General features: G+C 32.4%; 1 protein-coding gene across 1 annotated transcript in view; it reads left to right on the top strand.

Moving 5' to 3' along the window:
- Positions 1–21,496, top strand: part of LOC129983722 (uncharacterized) — a 163,199-nt gene that overhangs the window by 40,825 nt on the left and 100,878 nt on the right. The window lies entirely within an intron of this gene.

A 21,496-nucleotide genomic window follows, 5' to 3' on the forward strand; every position in this document is an offset into this window, starting at 1 on the left:
CGAAAAAAAATATTTTGTTAATTCATCAGAATTTGAGCCATAGAAGTGCTTATATAGAGAATAAATCTGAAAAAAAGTACCCGGCTTGAGAAAGCAGAAAGGGAGCACGAGATGTGCATTGCTCCCAGAAGGCTTAAACTATCCCTGCTTGAAATGCAGAAATGTTGAATGTCTTTAAATGTTAAGGTTTGAAATGTTTAATGTCTGTTTTTCATATATATAAAAACTTAAAAGTAACCCATTTAAAAATAGCAGTGAGAAACAATTTTGGATGCGCTATATGATTAAAAGTATCTGGACAATTTTAATTTACACATTTCTTTAAATTTTTACAGTTGAACTTTTATCATGCGAAGCGTATACTTGAACTCATATTTTTCAGTGAAGATTCTGTCTCAGGCGATTCGGGAACTGTGTAGCAACTGGGTGAAGAAGAAAATGATTTAAGTTACGCTGGAACCTGATAATACCCCACAACAATGATCGAATGCTGTGAACAATACTTATGTGCAGTTTTAATAAAAAAAGCACGCATATTTGAGAAATGTGAATGCTTTATTTAAAAATTTCACATTTTTTCACGTGACTTTTTCTTGTTTATAAAATTGTTTTAAACCAAATGATACAAAATTTATGGAATGCATGAAAATGTGCTATCGATATTGGAAGTATAAAAAAAATGAAAACTGAAATAGTTTGAATGTCATAAGAAATATGAGGGAGTTTAAATATATCAATTGAAGAAAATCCCTTCCTCATCGTTTAGCGTCTTTTAGACATGAACTGAAAATCCCTGTCATTTCGCTCTCTTTCTGAATCATTATAGAATTCAACTGGTATTTTAAAAATAATTTGCTTTATATACCTTTAAAATTATGATAGCAGAAACATGCTCTATTTCAAAAATGCTGAGTCAAAAACGATTTATTACATATACTCGTTTTTACACGAATATTCATAGTTACTTTATATTTTAATATATTGCTATTATGAAAATTCTGTGAATTTCGTATAATTTTGTTGAAAATTCTTTGTTATAAGTTAAAAAGCATATGTAAGGTTTTGGAATAAAAAAGAACTTTATGTAGTCGAATACATGTGCTATATTTATGAAAAATACGATTACAGCATCATTGTGCATAGCAAACGAGACATGGACAGAAGTTGCCTTATGGAGTGACATTTCTGTCAGATGGGGTGAATCCAAATGTGGCTTCGTCCATTTCTGATCATTCAGTTTGAATGTCCTTCTGACCGAATTTTCATTAAAAAAAGTGACTTTTCACCTTGGATGATGTAAGCAGTATGGTTGAAGGTCAAGGCATTTCCTTCATTTTTTTTCCCTGGAGAATCCCGAAAGTGTTTGATTAAATAATGTATTTCCAGAGTATTTTGCGAAAGACTGTGCGAATCGAGATCGATTGGTTACATAAATTCGCCAGGACTTTTGATGACGCGGAAGACACCCTTGAATTGTTGTTAATAAGTCTGATGGAAAATACTCATATCTTCCGTTGATGAGCAACTGCTATAAAAACTGACTTATCCTTAACGGTCATTCGAGTAGAAACAAAGAAACATGAAGGAAGATTGAAGAATCAGATCAATAATACTTTTATCGGCTTATTGTGACAGAATGGATCAACTAGACCTTAACGTATTCGTTATTCTGGGTGTCATAGTAATTCACACATTCATTAAATCTTTGTTGTTATTGTTGTTCTCCGTAATCCAAGTTCGATATTAACTAGACCATCATGTGCATGAGAGCATATGCTTTTCATAAATCCAATATTACATGGGACGCCTTCAAATATTCACACACACATATATGTAATCTATGATACGCTTGGGCGGACGGGTCTAGGATGGCCCGTAAGAATGATTAATAGAATATTCTATGTTTGTTAAGAGATAAATATAAGCTTCAAGTCTTTTTATTCGATAAATAATCAACAGTGCGGTTACATAAGTAATATATGTTTATTTAATTTAATATTGATAATTTAATATTAATAATATTATAATAATGTGTAATGATAATGTAAGGACCGTGATTGCTATACAGTGAAGGATCAGCTATCGAGTGTAATCCGTTTAAAGGTAGTGTTAGTAATTTCAATCCTTTGTTAAATACTCTTCGGACAACTATAAATTTTTATAAAATTTGATTGACTCATTCCGGAGACTCAATAAATAAATAAAGATTGACCTGGTTCTTTAATTTACATGTTCAGAATCTTGTTGTGTCCCAGTTGAAGCCTTGCAGATGTCAATGCTAACAGCCACTAGGCAGCCCCATCCAGTATCTAAAATTCCAGAAATAATATTTATAACCAACTGGAGACAATAAATCTACATTATCTTTCCGAATCGGCCCGTAATAGAATAATCCCTTTAAGGCGATCTACTTTGTCCTATCCATTCGCTGGCTCGTCCTCATCTCCATCGGCAATACTTTAAATTTCCTTATGTACTGAAAGTAAGAAGTGAATACTTACTCAAAGTCTCCCAAATGATTGCTTTTACCCAAAAGATGACAAGCGCATGCTTCAGTAAATCTCCAATTGGTTAATTTTCCTAATTAATTGGCCATTTACTTCTTCCGCTTTGCATAAGTTCGCATTCTTTTATGGTGTGGTTTTTCCACATCTTCTTTACAAAAATGTCTCGATTGATGAGTTCTAAAATTTGCACGTTCTGTAAAAATACGATTGAGAGAAGGTCTTTTATTCCATTAAATTCAACTTTCTAAAATATATATATCTTTTGGCATTATTTATGTAGCGTTGCCAATCTTTGAATTCTATTTTTGCATTAATTTCAAATCTGTATAGTAGATTTATTGTAATGAATATCTGTTACATCTAAAAGAATAGCTCATTTGGCCAATTCATTTGCTCTTTTTCTTCTATTGTGCACTTGATAGCTGGAATCCATATTAGGTGCAAATCATCCTCTCTTTCTTTAATACAGCTTTTTTATTTATAACTGTGTGTGTGTCCCCCCCCCCCTCAATTATAGAATTTAACATCATAGATACTGATTTTAAGTCTGAAATAATTTTTTAAAAAATATTTTCTATAAAAAAAAAGTCAGTTACTTTTCTAAATGACTCAACTTTCGCCATAAACACTGCACTGTCATTACCAAATATATATCGTCTTTTTTCAATTTCTATTCAATTCTTGAACAAAAGCAGAGTTCATCTTTATGTCCATTTTGGAGCCAAGTAGTTACCGTGATGAACAGAACGGTGAATTACCTTTCTCAAAATAGTAATAATTACCCTTTTTAATTTGTATACAGGGTCTCCCAAGGTATCACTTGCAAACGTTAAGTACCGGACAAGTATACAGAAACGAATCGATTTTACAATAGAATAAATGGCTGCGAGTGCAAAACGCGATTACTGCAGGGCATTTTTGTCAATGAATTAAGTAACAGAAAAGGACACACCAGATTAAATCTACACATATTTAAATAAATTAAAAAAGAGTTATTACACAACAAAAATTTTATTGCACAGGTACAATAGTGAACCTGTGTAAATAAAAGTATGCGGAATATGTATAGCTTCAGACACAAATTTTTTGACCTCTTAGTTTAATTGACCCAAAGGTTGATTGTAAATATTGAATTCTGTTTACCCATTATATCTGTCTTAAGATTTTTTAAATTTTTATTCTCACAATTGTATTGCTGAGCTTTTGCGATTGTGCATTTCAGTACGCTTGTTTTGTAAATTATCTAGTACAGTTAAAACTTCGCCTCTCGCATAACAAAATGTAAAAAAGTGGCTTAATGAACCATGTTTCGCAGAATGTGTGGTGAAGAGGCATCGTGACTTCATATACTAGATTGTCTTGTATCTGTACTGAACTCTAGTTTAAAGAGAACCCTTATATATACATGGAAAAGCATTGAAAAACATGACTCCGAGGCGCTTGAACAAGTGCCTGTGGAGACTTAAACGATGAGATTATGGGGTTAAAGGTGCATAGCAAAGACACTGAAGAACTGGTAGGAGAACTTATAGAGCTGCATTCCATGTAAGGCACACAATGGACTTATAACTTTCCGACGAAACTAAGGAGCTGCTGAAAGATGGGAAAACATTGAATCTACATCACTCTAACAAGGCAGTGGCTAAGCGCTCTACAAATTCATATAATGATAATGCTGTGTCTTATTTTCGGCAAATTATGAAGCGTAGCTAAAAAAAAACGAAAGTCTTTATGTAATATCCTTTTTTTTTAAAGTGTGCACTATAAATAAATTACATTACTATGAATTTGTTTGAGTATGTTTTCGGAATGGAACTCTGTCCTATGAATGAATTTTACATGGATTCCTATGAAAAAAATGGCTCCACTTCATGAGTAAGATTAAGGATTGAATCGTGCTCATTAAACAAGCTTCAACTGTATTTCTTTTTCCTTTACTTAAATCACTAATGTACAGCCAGCCCTGTATAGCGATCGTTTTTTGCGATCTCATACTCTATTGTAAAAATTATTTGTTTCTTATCTGTCTTTAATGTTTGTAAATGATCTTTTGAGTTTTTTAAAGCTTGTAAACGATTGTTTGCATGTTTCATATGGTGAGCACAATTTTTGATTATTTTACTTTTTTAAAGCTCCGTAATAATAGAATTACTTTAAAAAAAGCTCCGTCTAAACATACTTACAAATTTTCAAAAAATGGAAATCAGTTCCCCAAAAAAATTATGTAACCAATTAATTGTTCGTTCAGGAAACCAATCAATGATACTTAAACATTCTCACCTTTCATTTTGGTTTCTGTTTCCCAGCCATTCTTGACTGCTTACTGGTATGCTGCTTGTGCATTCTTTATCTTTCCTGCCAGCAGTTCGATCATTTCTTGAAATCTTATTCATGGCGTCATTTCGTCTCGTGCTTGCTCTGGAATGTATTCATTATCTTAATGTCTGCTTTTTATCCGGACATGATGAACTTCCTCCGAGATGTCCGCACTGTTTGTCCAGTTAAGAAATCTTTAACATTCCGACCACAAGGGCTGTTTCTGTTATCGAAGAAATTTCTGTTACGAGAATGCCTCTAGAATTTTATTGCTTTAGACATTTTTATTGAGGATCTGATTTTTGGCGTCAATAAACTTCAGGTTAGTATTCACTCTTTTTAATAATTGAAGTTGTGATTGAAACTTTTATCCCCTGCTATTTGTGAATGAAATGACTCAGTTGATTATTTAAGTCATGAATGAAACTTTTATTACCAGTTATTTGTGAATTAGAGTTTGGTTTTAAAATTTCTTCAGTAATGAGTGAACTTTGTATGGAGCATATCTTTAAAATAATTGTTACTTTAACTTCATAATAAACATAATAAAAGCATAAAAACATTAAAAAGTTTGTTATTAAATGCCTAAAAACATAATAAAATCCTTACTATCAAACTATGTATTCATTGAAAAAGATTATAAAAGTTGTTATATTTTATTGACTCTAACTATTATTTTTGGCACAGCATTGAAAGAAATATATACATGAATGAGAAAGAATTGAAACAGATTTTTTCTTCCCATCCTGAGATCAACATGGATTTCAACGATTAAAATGAATACTTTTTGGATGACATTCTCAACTCCAATTAACAGGCGCTTTTACTAGTTTTAACTTAAACATATGTAACAGGCATCCATATAAAAAAAACTATTGGACGTGACTTTGAGGTTCCTTCATTCGTATTCCATAATAGCTTCTTTATGGATTTAGGTTACTCAACGCAGAGCAGCTTACTCTCAAATCCTGCTCCGTAATAACACATTACTGACCAATTGATTCTAATAGTAGCCAGAGGTGTGACCTTTGCACGCGCTGCTGGTGATTCTTTATGCCTTTCTGGATTAACTTCCACATTTCGAATGGAGCTTCTCCCCCCCCCCTCCCGTTCCTGTGTAATTCATCGGAAAATGAAGTCTTGCTTCTGATGTGGGGCTGTACAGAAGGATTTGGAATTCTACTGACCTTGCGGACGGCTCACTGGATCCAGTAATCGAAGTTGGAAATGAATTCGGATGGACCTGGGTCAATGCCAGGGATGTTCCCTCATTACCGGTTAAGTGAGGGCAGTGGTCAACGAACAGTTTCAGTCGAAATTGGGTTCGGGCATGCATTGTGACTCCGCAATAACTGGAAAGCCGAGAGGGTTTATTCATATCTAGAGGGTCCATTGCTTCCATCTACGCCGCCAAGGAGACGAGGCGTTTCTTGCCGTCACTGGATTTCCATGATTAAAAGGGTAAATTGTTCAAAAAATATCACGGTTTTGTAATGACGCACTCTGACATTTTTTCTGGTTTAGTACCGGTCATTTTTAACTGATTTGGTTATATTTGGTGTGTTCGCTTGAAATATAGAAACAGCTTTCCTCTGTTTTTTGACATTAAGCATAACTAAATTATAAAATATTTATAACTGCAGAGGGTAAGTTATTCTTCGGACGAATTAAATAAAAAAAATGGAGGAGTTTTTTCGCATTTTTTTCTCACATTAAAATGTTGAAGATAGAAACAATCTACCACATTTTTGATCATGGAGAAGATTGTTTATGAACGTAAATGGATTATTTGTTTGGATTTAAAATGGTTTAATTATAACCATTGGTCGGTAGGAGAGTCACATAAAATTCTTGCATCTATAGATAGTAGAACCAATTAATATCATTGAATAAGAAAAGAATTATCTATTAGAGAAAGCAGGATTCCTGCAGAGAGAAATGTCATTCATGAACTTTTAGTCGGACGCGGGAGAATCCTCTTGCCTCGGCTGCATATGAAGGTGGGATGAATGTAAGAATTTCGGGAAGGCTTGATCAAGATGGGCCTGCTTTGCGTGCATTAAAGGGAAAAAATGTCTAGAATTAGCAAGAAAGGAACTTAAAAATGGATTATCATTTTGATTTCAAAATCCGACAGCTCATACGCATTTCAGATAGTTCATGTTTGGAATTCCATGAACAAGACAGAGATAAACCTCCAACTCGTTTGCTTGTTGGTTGTCGAGAATTTTTTGAGCCACCGCAAGGATTTGGTTAACAGTTTCAGAGACCTTGGTGGTAATGTGGGGGTTGAAATTCTGTACTTCTACAGCCATTTGGAGCATTCCTCTGAAAACTTACAATGAAGAGCAAGTTGAATAATTCCACTAGAGAACCAGTACTAGAATAGGACAGAGCGGATATTGCCAGATTGCAGTTTCTATTGGGAAACAGATTGAATGAACAAAACTCACTTCAGAATGGCAGACAAAAAAGGTTTCGAAATGGAACAAAATAACTTTTCCTTTTGTCCTAATTAAAAATCAGAAATAAGAAGAAAAAATAAAGTTATTATAGAGTGGTAACAATATTGCGATGCATTTTTTCGAACGAATCAAAGTATCTTGCAACTTTTTTAATGATTTTTTTTAATTTAATGAAAATTATACATTAGTTATATCTTACAAACAAGAGATAATAAACAAAATATGAAATCGTGTTTGTTTTTGAACATTTGAAACATACATGAATTCAGTTTAAAGTGTTGTACTGGTTATTAAAATGAAGTATTTATTTTAATGAATTTTTAGGTGACATTTAATTATTTCTTTGTTATTGGACTGATTATTTTTTTATTTAACAAGATACTGATTTTACAAATTAAATGATCTCGCAACATAAAAAAATTATTATTTTAAACTAAACTTATTTTTCAAAAATTATTTTATAAATTTTGTTAGAAAATTGTTTTCAGAAATTAATTAATTACTTTCTTCTGACAAATTCTATTTCTAATTAGAACTTCATTTAAAATTCTAGATTAAATGATTAGTTTATTAAATAAAGTTAAAAATCAGCTATTTTTTAATAAAAATAATCATTTTACATGCAACAACAAAGAAATAATTAACTGAATTAATATATTTCAGCAAAATTAAAATAAACACTTCATTATAATGATTAGTGCAATAAAAATCCCTGGTAAATATATTTATTTAGGTAAATAATTAAAAAGCAATTTTTTTTTTTCTTTCCCTAAGTGTCAATTTTAATTTTTTTCATTTTTTGATGAACTCGTCGTTTAAATTCTTGAAAGATAACTGTTCTTCCTTATTGAATTATTTAAAAAATGGGACAAAAAAGTGACCCCCTTTCATTAAACATCAGAAAATGGATCATTATTTATTCCTTATTTTATAATCTGCTGAAATTGATTCTTCTATCATTCTTATTATAGTAATAGATGAATTAAAATATTTCTGAAGGAACTATGCAAAAACATGCAGATACTTTTTTTTTTTTTGAAATATTGCTGAATATTGTTTGGCATTAGTTTAGAATATTTACATTATATTTTCATGTTGGAATTTTATGGAAACTTTGCTTGCGCTGCAAAACTTAGAAATGTATGAATGTTAGGGAAAACGTCTAAAATGGAATATCTTCTGTATTGATTATTTTAGTACATTTTGTCTACTTGGTCCGATAGCTGGATCTTGGATATTTAAACAAGTTTCCGTAACCGAATCCATTGAAGATTCGGTATGAAGTGCTTTGTCTCTGTAGCCGTGTGACATTATTTTGAGTGCAAACTTAATATCTTATCTTTAGTGCATATAAGCGAAATATTTTGAATAATATTCTGGGGATAATTCGGTAAAATATAAAGCATGCGTTGAAATTAATAAAGTAATAATAATTTACCTTTTTACTGAGATGATAATTAAAATTTCGGGCTGGCTAGGGAATGCAAACTATTATTTTTCTAATTCTCTTTCTCTAGTAATAAATTTACTGTGAGCTCTTTTGCATTGCTTGGGCTCTGAATTTTTTCAGATTGTAATGTGAGCACCGTTCTCCCCGTCGAATGACGCCGTTCTCCGTTATAATCATTGCTGGTTTAATTGGAAGCTAAAACAATGAACTAAAATAAAAGCAGATAAATGTCATAAAAATGAGTCCATTTCTCTTCTTTGCTTGTCAGAGGACGTTCCACGTTCTGTGAACTAGAGGTATTCTCCAAAGAACACTTTTCTAAAATTAGATGCACCGTATGGCAGAGCACGACCGCGAAGGACAATCGGTTTTTCTGGTTCATAAGGTTTGGAACATTAAGGTCACGCATTTTATTCTACTATTGTTCTGGGATAGACGATTGTTCGATTGAATGTAAGCTGCTCGGCCCTTCTTTAGCACCCATTAACTGAAATCGAGATCACAGTTCACAAAGAATTATATATTTTTAGAAAACTCAAGGAACATGGAACAAGTGGATTTTCTACTAGAAAACATTTTTTATTAGTGTATAATAGGGATCTGTATATGAACTTAATCTGCTCGTATGCTACACTTAAATTACACATTAATTGTAATCGATCTGACTTAGATTTAAAAAATTGATTAAAGCGCTCTGGATATCCAAAATAGGAATTAGAAAATTAAATAATTTATACTTTGTCGATTTGGAGGAGCGATAATAATGTCTCTTATGTTTAGTTTCCATGATGATACTGTCTTTCTTATCGATTTCATACTGTTATCATATATTTTTATTTCATTGTTCAGGAAAACCCGTACAATAATTCGGAGCACAGAATCATTCAATCAAATATAGTCTGTGAAATCATTTTAAGAAAGATTCACGCGTTTTTTAATTTTTTTTTATTTTGATCTGTTCTTTACTGCGATATTAGTACAATCGAATTATACCTCGACATGTGAAAAATACATTAAATCAATTTTAGAGGTTTAACTGGCTGGGTTGGTCATCTAAACTACGCCAAATTATCCAACTACTGTCGGATAAAGAATGAGAAATTTTTAACATCAGTTTTTCATGTTTAAGTAAAGGGCTTTTATTTAAGAGAAAAATTTTAAGCAAGAAAGTTGTAGATATTAAGAAAATCTGCACATTCGACCGCAAAATATTAATTAGGCCAGGAGTAATTATTTTTATGTTTTCATTTAAGTATGTATTACGAAAAAGGAAATGCAGATAAAAATATTAGATCGGGATCTGCATCATTTTTTTTTTAATTCAAGTCGTCAAAAAAATGTACCTATAAATACTTTTTTATTTGTTGGAAAAAATTCTTTTTTAAAAATATTGTTCTACGATTTCAGGTGGTATTATAATGCTGAATTTTCAGGGAATAAAAGGGATGAAAATGAAGTTTGATATTAATATTTTGTTCGGCTATTAAATCAGTATGAAAAAAGTAAGAAAATTTAATCACATTTAGATTTCCTTTAAAAAGTTTTTGCAATAGAAAAAAAAACATAGTCTTATTTCTTTGATTCCCATCATACTCATTTGCCATAAATAATTAAATATTGATTACATCAGTGTCAATATTACCTCTGAAAAATGATTTAAAAATATAGTATTGTAAATTTCACTCTGAATGAAGTAACCTAAAACTCCACTACTGAATATTAAAGAAATTAGAGAAAACAGAATGCTTGCAAAATCTGAAGTTGTCAAATCAATGAAATGACCTTTCATCTTCCTCTCTTTACAAATTTGTTACTTGACGACAACAATAACAACAAAAAGGTAAAAGTCACCGGTCGAGTGTCCCACTCAGATGTCACGCAGTTGAAAAACCTTTACTAAAAACACTTAAGCTTTCGGCGTCATTCGACGGAAATTCTTTGACAAAAAATTCCGAAGACATAACAGTTCTATTGCTTGGGGCGAGACTGCCTTTTGCTGAAGCAAAACTTATCTTTTCCTCGGGCACTAGGGAAAATAAATATTTGGCTGCAACTGAGAGGGGGGCGGCAGAGAATTCCCCTATCTTCATTTAATTTTCTTAATGGACATCACTTTTCCTTTCTCTTTTGGCAAAGGTAAAACAAGCCGCGGCGATAAATTATTCGTTGCAGAGACAACAAAGAATAGCTTCAACTTTTCCTCGCGCCATTCAGATGCAAATCGACTGCGATCCTGTCTTCCTTTCTTTTATATTTGGCTTCTTTTTTCAATTTTTTGTTTGTTTGTTTTGTCTTGCTTTCCTACAATATAAAAGGAGACTACTTTAAGTTATTCAAGAACTCAACTATTGTTGGTGAAGATATACTTTCTCCTTTCGGAAGCAGGCTCACACAGTTCTCTGTATTTTCTGCCTCTGAAATTAATAAATGATCGAAAAGATAAAAAATGAATGACAGATCATCATTTAAAGAGGGTGTTTATTCCTTTGAAAAAAGACAAATATTTTTTTTTGTGTCATTCTAGATCTCTGTGTCCTCATTTCCATTCATTCAAATTCGTGTGAGTGCGAAATAATTTTGTTTTGTTATAAAAAAAGAAAAAATTTCAATAGTGAGAAATTTTTTTATATTTGAGCTTGGAACCAAAGCACTGCCTGCAGCAATGAAATGCGGCAAAATATTATTGAGAAATGCCTTTATTTAGTAAACGTTGATTTGGATTTCGTACAATGTTTGAAAGTTGATACGAGAGATTATAGAATTCAAAATTTATAACATGAATTCTCCAAAAACTCATGTGTTTAATACTTGCTGAAACTTTATGAAAGCTCTTCTGCAAGACTTCTCAAACTTTTCGTTTTTGGCCTTTTTAAAATTTCAAAATATTCTAGAATTTCAATCTATACACCAACACATTTTTCATATATAGATTAGGACTTTGAAGCCTATATGATTAATAGATGAAAAGTTATTCAGTGTACTAATTTATAAAATTTTAAAGCAATATATGAAAACAAGCTAACATTTGAAATTAGTTTCTGTCTCTAATATTGAAGAACTTATAAGCTGCCGAGCATTGTTCTTATGATTCAAAACTTAGCACGGCTGAGAACGTGAGTTGTAGAAGAATACTAGCTTTCTTTTCTGTTGTATTGTTCTAAACCAGCGTTATTCGAAATGTTGTATATACACTTTGGCAATGGATTTTATTTGCTGTGGTCGAACTGACTGTTGGAAGTTTTCCTGGTCCTCCAGATGTGCTCCCAAACGCAAATGTGGGTCATTTTCCAATGATATATAAGGCATATCATATAAAAGGCTACTTAACTTTATATATAATATGATAGCTGACTCAGATCTCTATCTCTAGTGATTGGCTCAGCTTGATCAATCGAAAAATTTAAACTTGCCATTTTTCTTGGATCAGACTCATAGATAAAGTAGAATTTGTGGTGTTCGAAATTTGAATTATTAATTTTTATTGCAGCGATCTTCCTAATAACGAGTGTACCGAGTTTCAACTAAATATATCACCCAGAGCGGTTTCTGCATTATTAGTTTAATTGTAACAACTCTGCATATACAATCGAAAAATTAAATTTCTAAACATAATAAGCACTGAAGTTATTCTGATGGTTTGCATTAGAAATAATGCTTTAAATCTGAGTTTGAAAATAGAATAATTATTAAAATAATTTATTTTCCTGAACTGGGAAATTCCCATGAACCTGGGGAATGTTTCAGAACGGCACATCACTCAGTAATTCCAGGACATCAACCAGGAAACCTCGAGAAACTTTTCTAACCGTCTATTTGATCTCATGCTCATGTTCTCGATATTTACAACTCTTACCAGACCGCAAAAGATGGTCTTTGAAGTAAAACAAAATTTAACTTTGTTCATTTCAGTACCGATTAATCCTTTTTTAGGTTATTAATGTCTGTTTGAATTGCAGAGTAGTCTGGTCTGGTCGCAGCGCGATTCAGTGAACTTATGAGTTCTTTTGTGAATGCTTCAGCGTTGAGGTAGAAGAAGGATTAACATCTTTTGTGTCTGATCGCCATTAGGTTACAAAGAATTTCAGAAAAATAACGTTATGGCTTTAGAGAGTTGCATAACATGATGTTACATAAACTAAAGACTGTTAAAGCCCTTTTTGAAACAACATGATGGTTGTTATCTCCTATCATAAAATGGCATTTTGATTTTGGAATCCATGACTCATCTCACTGGTTGTTGTTTCATATCTCAACACAATTCAAGAAGCATCTAAATATTAACCTAGGATGCGCAGTTGCATTGCATTAAGTGACTGTTGCTAAATATTCATCTTTTTATTTTCTACTGGGTGCCAGACAATAATATAGTAAATGAATATTGATATTTCACACCTTTCTGAAGTCTAGAAAAACATTTTCAGTGGGTGTGGCTGTTCTTGTGCATGTAGTAAACACAGTATCTTAACACGCATTAAGATAGATGGATCAAATTTGGCATGTGATGTAGAGAGATTTTATATTCGGATGTAATTTCAGTATAAATTGGCCATCAATTTACGCCAGACATTATCATTGATTATGGAAAGACATTTGAATAAAATTTCCAAAATAATGAACATAAGTCGAGTTTTAATGTAATTGTCGAAAATATTGTAATAAATCGTAGTTAAAAAATATGTTTAAAAAAAATTTGTAGTGCAAGAAATAAAATAACTCAACATTGATAGTAGTGAAAAGATAATTTTTAAATTTTAAGTTAATGTAAAAAGTCGTTTTTATTCAACAATAAAAGCCAAATTAACACTGTTTTAAAAATAGAATATCAAAGAAGAAAATCACTGCAAAAAGGATTTCGCGTTGTTTAGAAGAATTTCATTAATGAAAACAACGATCATTTCGTAGTTCTACAAAGAGGCAAGATTACTTTTATACGCTTTTAGTATTCGTTAAAAAATAAAAGCCCTTGTTCTTAAAAGACACCTAAGAATCGGTCTTCTAAATTAAAATTAATTTTAATTTCTTTAAAGGTTAACATTTTCCGTTAGGAAATTGTGGTTATTGAAAACGGAGGATGAACTGCTCTTTTTGCTCCAGTCACAAGATATTTCGCAGCCTAAAACTTCTTTCATGAATTTCCGATCTGCAAATCTCATAAACAGGTCTGCAAAAGGCAAGTCAAGAATTCGCAGCAAACAATGCGACTTTCGCTAACAGGGAATCAAATGTTGCGCAAACACAGGCTCAGTTTACAATGAAAAAAGAAAAGTCGTACGAGAGTCCTGTTTTTTAATATGAGCTTTCAGCTGTATTCTTTGACCATAAAGTTACAATGACGAAAGTCCTATTACACGGTTGAGGAGACAATGTAATATGGAAAGCAAAGTTACTACTTTCTAGATTGTGAACTGCAGAGAACTGTTCTTTTTCCTCTGTTTTTACTATCGCTTTGTGTTTTTGGAAACCGATCATCACAAATATTTGGCAACGGAATTTAGGCCTATCTCTTGCGTATGTAATGGGAAAAAAATTCTTTTAAAGATTTTGCAAATCTCAAAAATAAAGAGAATTTTTGTTTCCTGGCAATGTCTTGATCGGAACACAATTTTATCGAAATTCTCTTGTGTGCTTGACATTGAACAATGAATATGTCGTTAAGAGTCAAATGTTTCCGCATTCTTGTGATGTGGAAGTCTAGAGGATGGGGGAACCGTCAAAGGCGTTGTATTCTCGACAAACCATACCTTGAATTGGATGTGCAGAATCCTGCTACAATAGAAAAGCAAATCGCAATTTTGTCTTAAGGGCGTTTTCTAATGGAGACTTATTGAACTTTAGCTTATAGTCAATCTTTTTGCACACATACATATATCAATAGGCGCCATGGTCTTATTGAAATCTTCTAATGAAAGCTTATACACTGCCATGCTTCTGGTTTAGTTTATTAAGCTCTAGTTATATTAATGCGATGAAATGAGGTTATACTTAATCTTTCGCATATTCCCAAATGTTTGCTTTCGCTGGCGTTATGTTCTGAATTTCAGTCCTGGCACTATTTTTCTCTCTATTTCGGGTAGGGTTTCCTTTCTAAATTTTAACTACTGTTAATTAATATGTAATTAAACCAACATCATCATAATCTGCGATGAATCAAGTTGACATAAGAATAAAATCTATTCTGTGCATCCCTCATCTGTGTAAATAGTCCTGAATATTTTCCTATTGCATTTAATATTAACAATCATATTTCAGTGGAATTGTTTAATAATTAAGGATAATCTGTGCAGTAGAACTTTATTAAAAAAACTTTTAATTTTATCAAGTTTATAGCCTTAAGACGCATAAAATGCTATGATTGATGATGCTTTTGCTTGTTGTTTTGCATATTGTCAGCTAAGTTTTTGCATATTTTTCAACTGAGTCGTCACTGACTATACTTAATTTTATAACTTTTTTCTCCAAATGAGGTTGCTAATTAAACTTCCGCTTCTCTCCGGATTTTGATTCTCTTTCTCATCCGTAAACTGCTCTGTCGATCAATTACACAAATTGAAAGAAAAAGCTCTGTTAGCTTCAACTTCGCCGAGAACTCCAATCTGAGAAATGTAAAAATCAATTACGGCTTTGAAGCCCCGATTAAAAGATCGGAGAGAAGATTTAATTACATAATCGATCTCTTCCCGTGTAAATGCTTTTTAGAATGTACAGCCGGAGGAAAAACTTTTCCCTTAAACAGGAAACAATTAGGAAGAGATCAGTTGATTTCTGGACTCGTTAAACGATATTCAATTTCCGATTAATTTCAGCCCGAAAGAAAAATCCCCATCACTCGACAGCAGGCAGAGGGCTTGAAGAAGAAGGTTCCTCGAGGTTGGATTAAAAATAATCGTTTCTTTAATTGATTAAAACAAATAATTTTTAATGAAATCGAAATTCTGGATATCGGAGTTCGAAAACTCGCGATCTGGAATAAATGGACGTTTTCTGAGAGTTCAGTTGTTTGTATGCACTCATGGATGGTATTTTATTTAAACGTTTATTGATTTACTTTTTGAAGCTCCAATTGTGATTTTTATTAATTAGGTTGAAATTTTTTTATAAATAACATCAAGCTAATTTTTTTTTCTTTTTATGTGTTTCTAATTTCATAATGCATTAAAGATGTGATACTTTCTGGCATAGCATTTCAATTAACTTGGGCAAATTGGATTTGTTTCTATGGTTTAAAGAGTTCTTACCTTGAAAGAATTTTCTCTTTTCTTTTGTTTATTTTATTTGTGTAAAACTAAGATAGAGAAAAACGAAACTAAGGAAATTCTTTACATGAAACTTTTAATGGGATACTTTCTTAAAAGCTAGGAATTGGCGTAAGTGCATTTCCTTGTTCAAAGTGAAATGAAAATCTTTTCTCCAAGTTGTGAGTACTTCCTTTATATACCTACTTTAAAATCAAAGATACGAATTATCGATAGACAGTTTTAACTATTCAATTTTACTCTAGTATTAATGTTAACGAAATGCAGAATTAGAAGTGAACTGGTCCTGAAGAACCAGGTTATCAGCATTAAAAACAGGACCTTAAAACTCTATACTCTATTTTTATTTAAAATCCTGCTGAATGACATATCAACTAACCAATATTTAAATTTAAAAAAATGCTAAATAAGCATTTTAGAGGAAGAACTTATTATTTATTTAATGAAACAAGCTGGGAAATATAATATTAAAGCACCTGGTAATGTACCCATATTCGTATAAATGTATTGTTAAAATTATGTAATACAGAATTTTAAATGCTTAATTATTAGTAGTGTTGTATCCTTCTATTAAATAAACCACTAGCAAAATTAGCAGGTACTGCTTTAACTATTTCAGCTTCTGCCAGGGAAGGGGAAACCTGATCTTAACGAGAGGCCGTTTGCCGCGCCGACCATTCATACTTTTAAAGTTTCGCTTTGCTAATACTCGTTTTTGGTCGGCGGCGTCCATTGTTTGACGAAGTGCGTCTTCATTAATCTACGAAGGTAAACAATCCTCCTCAACAGAAGCATAAAACGCCCCTAATGGACCTCTCATTTGCATTTTAATGACGGAGGGTTTCTTGTTCTGGATTTTGTTTGACGGGAGAGTGCATTTTTATGGTCTTAACTGGTGGGCGTTTTTTTTTTGTTTATTGTTTTTTTTTCCTCCTTCTTCTAATGGGCTGTTTTCAAAAAGGTGAGAGTAATTATTTGTTCCCATGATGCGAATATATAAAAATCATCCGCCATTTAATTGCGATTGTTTACGTATCTTCTGCAAGCTGCTATGGTTTAACTTCCGCCAATTCTTTTTGTCTGGTTGGAAGAGAATCAATGACCTGGGAAGTGAGCAAAAGCTCTACACTCTTTGCCTCCATTTCGCCGAGCAACTCTTCTCTCAGCAATATTTTTTCTCTGCAATTTGAAGAAATTTTCGCATTTGAGAATTCCAATTCTGAGGCCATTGCAGCTCTCACTATCACATCTTGCAGATGAAAACGGGAAGTGATCGGCATTGCTGAATATGCGCAATAAAATGTAATCCTTTGCGGCCTTTATTCCGTAAATTTGCCGATTTGCTAGCGAGATTTCTTCGCGTAGAGTTAAATTAGTTAGATTAACAACCTGTTTTGGAACCATTTTGAATAGTTGCAAGATTGGTATTTAACTCCACTTTTCAAACTTTCACGGTATGCTAACGGAAGGCTATGGATCTCGATGGATTACCCCACGTGGAATGGTATGTCTTCAGCAGAACGTAAGCCTAAGTTGAAATCGTTGGTAGTAAATCCGTTTAATAAATTAATATCCATTTTTGAATCTAATGAGTTTTGTTGTGGAATAATCAAAGTGACTTTAGAGTCGATATTCGATTTGCACTTGAATCGCCACTCACTCTCCTAATTTCCATGCTGAGCCAACGATTCCATGACGCCCATGTTTTTGATCCGTGATGTCAAGTGCAAAGTCCACTGAACCAACATACAAAACGAAAGTTTTGTGATATCGGATTTCTAGCGTCCTTTCCTCCTGTGCTGTTATAAATAACGTCGATATTCAACTAAGAGTGATCAGGTAAAAAAAAAAAAAAAAAAAAAAATCAAAACGAGTTAATGTGTTCTTGTTTAAATGTTATCTCTGTAATAGTAAGTAAACGTGCAATATATGTATGCAGTCTATATTATTTGCAGACGATGCTCATTTTACGTTTGACTTGATTACCTTTAGCTGTATGTATATCAATCATACTTTCCGCAACGCACATTTCGAACCGCCGTACTTCTGCTATGAATTAAATCTCACTTCATCAAAGACATAAGATGTCTTTGCGGGAACTACTCAGTTGAAGGCATCATTCTTTGATAAAGCGTCGCAATTTATCCCGCTCACATAAAACTTAATTTGTAAAGTCCTTTGACTGGTGGCAGAGCGAGTATTAGATTTTGTTTTTTAACCGTGATGAGTTGTAATATATCATTTTACAGTTTTATACAGTAGTTTCATACACTTTAGTGTTTTCAGATACACAGAAGTCATTAAAGAAGAAAAATAGTGATTTATTTCAAGATTAAAGAATAGTGATGCATTCTTCACTCTCATTAATTAGACAATGTTTTTATGCGATCAGTTTGCCATATGAAGGCGTAAAAAATTAGCTAGTCCCTGATTCATAAAACATAACCACATGTAGCTTTTTTAACGAGTTAGCTTAATATACCATATTATAAATCTGAATCCGCTAAGTTTTAAATTTAGAGTAGTTAGTAATTTAAAGTAGTTAGTAGAATCCGCTAAGCTTTCAATATAGAGTAAGTAAATGATTTCCGTTTGCTTACTCTATACTTTTTTACTTTTCAAGTTGCTATTCTGTCCGTCGAAATGGGATTCATTTTACAATGACTTTTTTTTCAAAATGTGGTACATTTTGTAAAATCGTTTAATCAAAAATGTATTGCAATATTTAATATCATAGTTTGAACTTTTTATTTATTAATTCATCAGAATAAAACTTTTTGTAATTTTGAAGAAATGCTACCTATATTTTAATTGTTTTTTGAAAGGCAGCAAAATGACTTTTCAACATAGCCTGGAGGAAATTTGAATGGTTCTTAAAGCTTTCTTTATCTTATCTCAAAACTCTTAGATTGTAGCTTTAGATTTTATTTCGTGACAAACCTTTTCCTGCAGTAAAGTAAGGCGTCCTCATTCAGTGATGACAACGTATCTGACATCCGAATATTTGCTGCTAAAAATCTACAGTCTTCTTTATTCTCTTCAGGTTTTAGCAATCATCTGGTTGCTTGTGCTCTACAGTTACGGCAGTAATTGCGAGATATAAAGTGTCACGCCATTTGAAAAGGAAGCGAGGATGGACGCACGTTTCCCGAGTGAAAAAGCCGGGAACTATGAATGCTGGAATCTTTTGTGCCTTTATCATTAGCACAGGTCACTCACTAGCTTCAGCGCCTCTACATTCCAGCGAATATGTGCAGCCGTGACTTGAAACGACGCCAAGAACTTTCCGCCACTCTTGCCAAAAAGAATTATGGAAACGATGAAGATAATCTTTTCTTTTCATAAGAAAAGATTTTTATTGAAATGAAGAACATTTCTTTTAAAGTAACCCAAAAAAATACGGGAAAAAAATGTTTAAATGAAAAAAAAAAAGAATTGGGTTAATATCTTCTGTATCAAGAAAGAAATAATCAAATTTAAATTATGGTTTACAGAGTGACTAGGATCCAAATAGAAGTAGTTTTAAAATTGTCATTACTTCAGAGGCAGAACATTTTTCAAGTTTTGTGAAGGTTACTGGTTTCTTCCAGTTTTATCGCTTTTTGAAATTTCGTGAGGCAAACATCAATTGTCACTAGAACAAAGGAAAGTTCGAATAGAAATCAAGAAAAATAGGTCGCTCGAGGAAACTGGTCATTTTTCACTCACGTTGGAGACATTGGAAAGAAAGATTGGCCCATCTTTATCTTAGATACATAAAAAAAAAATAAAAAAAATGTTTTAATACAAATTTTGATGAGAATCCCCCCCCCCATTTAATAGAAGTAGTAAACGAGTGCTTATGTAGAACGGAATTTTAAAACAAAATAAGTAATAAGTTATATTACGAATGAATGTGACTGCATCAATTACAAGATACCAAACTTGTTCCGTTAAAAAAAAAAAAAAAATCTTCATATACCATTTAAATAATATATGCTTATCTTGCAGCATTTATGTAAATAAAAAATTATTATCGCTACAGTAAAATTTAATCACATTCATTATTCGTTACCACGATACTGATACAACTTTTTCGCTTGGTGTACCTTATGCCAGTGCATATGAAGGGGAAGGATCGTTGTGAATGCACATCTCAATGCTGGCATCTCCTGACATTTCGAACCAGTGGTTCCAGGCATCGTACTATGATAATATTTCAGGCTGTCTGGCCTGATTACATGCACGCGAATGAAAAATTAGATGTAACTATTGAGTAGATTGGAATTTCATTAGTAAAGTAACAAACAGTATAACAAAATGTAATTAAAATAAATTTAAAAAAACACGTGGAAGTGGAATGAGTGAACTTAAAAGTTTTGTAATGATGAATTTTGAACTATTGTATATTTCGAATTTGTTGAGGTTTTTTCAAATTAAAACTGTAATATATATACTAATTAAATTTTTGAAAAACGTTTAATAAATACTCAAGAAGCAAGTATTACTAGGTTGTGGGTTTGCATTGTAAAAAATAAACTCTTTATATTAAGAATCATGTTGCTTTAGAAAAACTCAATGTTCGCAGTTTTAAACCAGCAGGAGTAGTCACTTCGAAACTTTCTCGCAAACTCTACAATAAAAGTCCTTACTGGTTTATTAACCGCATGCTATGTAATTACGAAAGAGAATATTCGCATGCGAACTTCAGCAATGAATTGCTAGGATGACGCAAGCACCAGAACAGCATATGTGAATTCTGGAAGCAGAGTTTTCGATTGAAACTAAAATTTGATTGATTGAAGCCACATTTGGTACAGAATCACAATTGTAAGTCGCAAAATAAATTACCAATATTTAAATCATTACTTTTTTTTTTGGGGGGGGGGTATCGTGTTTACTTACTTGTAAAAGCACAAGCCAACCAACAGAACAAAATGACAAACCGGTCAACACCTTTACGGATTTGATGCAGATCTGCACTTTACATCTGCGCGTGCGTGAAATGTGCATCGGATTTTTTCATCTGGCTTTCTTCATTTCGTAGCTATCATATTCAGCCAGGCAGGCTTATTTTCAATGGATTTGAAAGAAATCTGCAAATTCGACGTAAAGAGCATACGCCCGATTTCATCTTCCTAGCTGAAAACCTTTTTCAGTTATGCTCATAAACAGACAGGCGAAATTCTGAAACGTAGGGATTCGTCAAAATCTGAGGTTCAAATTTTTTAAAGATTATGTTTTCTTTCTGTACACTTCATGTACGAGAAAGCAAACATCGATGAAGAATGGCAATTGAAAATAGTTCTTATACAGTTGAAATATTTAGTTTTCTTGCATGTCCGTCAAAGATTCATTTCCTGAAATGGGGCGTCTTCTTTTTTTCGTAATATTCTCTCAGAAGGTAATTCCCGATGAACAAAATAACTAAGTAAAAGAAGTACTTTTGGCACGCATTGTTAAATATTAAAAATATCAGTAAAAATAACTTTAAAGTACAATATTAAAACTAAAATGTTTTATTGG

The sequence above is a fragment of the Argiope bruennichi genome, chromosome 9, assembly GCF_947563725.1.
Source record: "Argiope bruennichi chromosome 9, qqArgBrue1.1, whole genome shotgun sequence".
In the NCBI taxonomy this organism is placed as follows: domain Eukaryota; kingdom Metazoa; phylum Arthropoda; class Arachnida; order Araneae; family Araneidae; genus Argiope; species Argiope bruennichi.